The sequence below is a fragment of the Grammomys surdaster genome, unplaced genomic scaffold, assembly GCF_004785775.1.
Source record: "Grammomys surdaster isolate TR1022 unplaced genomic scaffold, NIH_TR_1.0 99, whole genome shotgun sequence".
Taxonomy (NCBI): Eukaryota; Metazoa; Chordata; class Mammalia; order Rodentia; family Muridae; genus Grammomys; species Grammomys surdaster.
The window spans coordinates 17,626,432-17,631,037 of NW_021604578.1; the positions used below are offsets into that span (position 1 = coordinate 17,626,432).

The 4,606-nt window shown below is 42.1% G+C and overlaps 1 pseudogene; it reads left to right on the top strand.

Moving 5' to 3' along the window:
• Positions 1–1,248: 1,248 nt before the first annotated feature.
• LOC114635726 lies at positions 1,249–1,738 on the top strand (annotated as a pseudogene).
• The last annotated feature ends 2,868 nt before the right edge of the window (positions 1,739–4,606 follow it).

Here is a 4,606-nt window from a genome sequence, read left to right on the forward strand (position 1 = left end):
AGATCAGATCCAACAGCAATGAACTGGTGTGGGCTTGGCAAGGCCAGCTGGATGCTGTGTCCCTGGGTTTAGAAATCAGAACGTTCCTTGCCTCATGCTATGTGAGAGGGAATCTTGTGATGACCTGCTTTAAGGGAAGATCAAAAGCTCTGACCTAGGATTTGTGACACTCCTCAGAGGAGAAGGCACAACAAGTAAAGAGTGACATTTGTGTTTCTGCCTGTTGCTCAAATGCAAAGATGCTATATTTTAGAGGAGCATGTCCTGAACCCCATTTCTAGGAAAGATGGAAGGAACCCAGAGACTGGGGTCTTCTCTGCCATCACATACACAAAACATAATTGAGGCTGCATATGATGTATTCTCATCTGGCTCAAATTTTATATGCAAGGTGCTGGGGTGCCTTGGAATAAAAAGAAGATAGAATATAAAAGTAGAAAGGACACAGGGTTTGGCGCAGAGGTACTGGGTTCAAATCCAGTTTACCTCTCCCCAGAAATGGATCTTGACATCTAAATCAGTTCAATTCCCAAATCTGACTGCTTATTGCGCTCTAAGGTAAGTAATTTTCTTATTTAAAAATAAATCATAGTCTCTTTCTTTTCTGGTCCCAGGCGCTGCAGAAGCCGCGGGTTACCGTGCAGACATGGACAAGTCCAAGAACCACACCACACACAACCAGTCCCGCAAATGGCACCGAAATGGCATCAAGAAACCCAGGTCACAAAGATACAAGTCCCTTAAGGGGGTTGACCCCAAGTTCTTGAGGAACATGCGCTTTGCCAAGAAGCACAACAAGAAAGGCCTGAAGAAGATGCAGGCCAACAATGCAAAGGCAGTGAGTGCACGAGCAGAGGCCATCAAGGCCCTTGTGAAGCCTCAGGCCATCAAGCCCAAGATGCCCAAACTCAGCCGCCTGGCTTTCATCGCTCACCCCAAGCTTGGGAAGCGGATTCGAAGCTACATGGCCAAGGGTCGTAGGCTCTGCCAACCAAAGTCCAAGGTTCAAACCAAGGCAGAGGCCAAAGCTCCAGCTAAGGCCCAGGCTGCAGCTCCAGCCCAGGCTCCCAAAGGTGCCCAGGCCCCTGTGAAGGCCCCATAGAAAAGGCTCCTGCCAACGTGAAGACAGATAGACTGCCGTGACACACCTACCCACACACTATTTGCAGATGACCAGTGTCCTATGCTGTTTTTACAAATAAACTCGAGGCAAGATCTGTTAAAAAAATAAAAAATAGTGGGAAAGCAGCAGCAGCAGATCCAAGATGGCGGCCAGCAGGAGGCTGATGAAGGAACTTGAAGAGATCCGCAAATGTGGAATGAAAAACTTCCGCAACATCCAGGTTGATGAAGCTAATTTATTGACTTGGCAAGGGCTTATTGTTCCTTAATCCAGTCCCTCATAGCACTGGTGAATGACCCCCAGCCTGAGCACCCACTCCGGGCTGACCTAGCTGAAGAATACTCTAAGGACCGTAAAAAATTCTGTAAGAATGCTGAAGAGTTTACAAAGAAATATGGGGAAAAGCGACCTGTGGACTAAAATCTGCCATGAGTGATTCCAGCAAGTTTGAGCAGAGACCCCGAGCAGTGCATTCAGACACCCCGCAAAGCAGGACTCTGTGGAAATTGACATGTGCCACCAACTGGCGTCTGCTTGTGGCAGTTAACTAACTTTCTACAGTTTTCTTAATCAAAAGTGGTCTAGGTAACCTGTAAAGAAGGATTAAAAAATTCAGATGTTCTAAAAAAAATAAAAATAAAAAAATAAAAATAAAAAATCATAAAAAGACAGAATCACATTAAAGAATTCTTTGTCAATATCTACAAAGATTTATAATATATACATATTCCATAATGAAATATCTAGGTATGAACTAAGAGAAGCAGACATTTTCACCAGGAGTGACAATCCAACAAGATTGTTTGCTACAATATTGCTTGTGTCTCCAAAACTAAAACAAGGCTAGATAGATGGTTCTGTGGTAAGCACTTGCTGCTCTTCCAGAGAACCCACATTTGGTTCCCAGCACCCAGGTGTTATGACTCACAACTGCCTGTAACTTCAGCTTCACGGTATCTGACATGCTCTTCTGGCTTCCACAGACAGACAGATAGACACACACACCACACACGCACATAGACACACACATACACAATAATAAAAAAATCTAAAACAACCTAATTACTCGTGAAAAAGTGAAGCACTGTCCACACTGAGCTACATCCATATAGCAGAATATCATACATCATATTTATAAAATGAAGAAAGTACAGCTGTAAATGTTTACACAGATGTTTCTTACAATGAGGAGGGCAAAAAAAATTCACATGAAAGACGTATATGAACAATGTCATGCCATAAACACACTGTTTAAAAGTTTGGCTATACACTGTTTTAGGAAACATAAAGGCATCATAAACTCATGAATGTGCATGAAAATCAAGTTCAGAAAACAATTGCTTGCTGGATGGCTATGATGGCTTTATTTATTAAACAAGACTGTGAGATACATATTTGTCTGTAGCATTATTCTTTATACCTTTCCTTTCTTAACCATTACCTAATCTCTTAGTTTTCAAGAAAAACTACCAATGTACATATAAGTATATATGTGTAGAAAATCTTTCTAAGGAATTAAATAAATAAACTATGGACAAGCTTGCCCTTGAGAAGTGAACTGGGGGAATGGGGTAGCAGAAAGAGTCCAGCTCTCACTCACTATTGTATGGCTTCAGTGTATGCCATGTGAAAACACTATTTCAAAATAATAATAATAATTTTATTAACAACACAGAAAACACAAGTTACTTGGTACTATTACCATGTGACTTCTGTGATAATGGTGGTCTCGCCCAGTGCCATGTGTATTTAAGCAATTAATGACCTCAGCTTCCCCTCTCAGGAAATGAGATGTTAGCTCTGTAGCTTACAGATGTCATAAACGCAAAGCACATCAGTATTGCCTTTCATTCTGTGTAATATTTTTGCCTCCATAAAATCCCATGGATGTGATCTTACGAGCTGTCAGAGTAGTGGAAGAAATAGCCTCAGTCCATTATTTCATGATAGTCTCAGTATAAAAATTTTTGGCTGTGAAATGAAGCCTGCTACCATTTCAAATTCAGTTCAATTCAATCCAACCACTATTTATGGAGATCTTACCTGTTAGAGACTTAGGTAGAAATATGAATAAGACCCAATTTCCTGACCTCAAGAACAGAAGCTCATATTTTAATGAGGTCCAGTTGGCCTTGCTTCGTCCCCAGAACTAATCATCTAAATTTATGGGGTTGGGAGCAGATACTAATTATCATTGCTTATCTTTCGCTCTTCCTTCAACCTGTCCATGAATAGCAAGTGTCTTCCAGTGTTAGTGCTATTGTTTCCAAGGTATGAGAGAATGCCCACACTGCTAAGCATTTCCCAAGCACTAAGCAGATGTGCGCAATGATTAGTATTACAATCAAATAAATCTTACAACCAAGTTGATCTGGCACACATTTGATGATATGCATAATCACTATCACACAGCCTGGTAATTAAAGATAATTGGTAAATAATTCATGTAAATTACTGTAATTGATACAGCTCTGCAGTTAAGCCAAGCATTTCTAGGGTCAGTTGAGTGGAATAAGAAGAAGTTAGTTGGCCCAACTGAACACCCCCTGGATCTGTTAACATGGAGGATCTCAAGTCTTTTCCTATCCTGTGGGACCTCCCATTGCTTTGTGACTCCAGAAAGCCTCAGGCTGACAGCTGAGCTTACCCTCAGGGGTCTCCAACCCTGATGCTCCATGGTTTACAGATATGCTTCGTTGTCTCTGTTATAGAGCACAAAGTGTCAACGAGGTTAGCTGAGACCCCAGGCTTTGGACTAGAAGCTTGGAAAGAACACAAAGGAAGAAGTCTGACAACTCCCTCCAGCAGTGAAGGTTCCAGAAGCCATTTTGTAAGAGCTGTGCAGTCCTCTTAACACTCCCTTCTGAGAACCAGATTTACTCTGGGAGGGAAAAAAAAACACACATCAAGAGACATGATTCATTAAAGCCTGCTGCCTAAAGTTTCTCCCCTGAAATTCTCCTCATTACTAGGTCTCACAGACTAGTGCCCCTGGGAATGCCAAGAGAGGCCCCAGGCATTTGCCCACAGGGTACTTCTGTCTCCTTGGCTTAGCTTCCCTTGCTAGTGAAGGGTAGAACAGCAGTGGAGATTTGGTAGGCTTCCCACTTATGAATCATGGGCAAGAAATCACTCTATAGAAAAGAAATACAGCCAAAGCGGGACCCAAGATGGGGTACAGTACTCACTGGGTGACCTTGAGCAGAGAAGTAAAGAGCTCAATTGTAGATAAGGAACTAAAACACACAAAGAACTACACTGCTTAAAAAGAATAGGCTGGAGTACAGAAGCAGGAATAGAGAGTGGTTGTTGCCTTCACCCTTCAACCAGAGTTTATTTCCCTTCTCAGCAAGCTATGCAAGTAAAGTCAATGTACATTCCTTACTAACATGAGAAAGAGACTCAACAAGCTTGTGCACCAGGAGATAGGGGTGAGCACAAACCCTTTCAGAACGATTTTAGTATTTGTATTATTATCCCAGG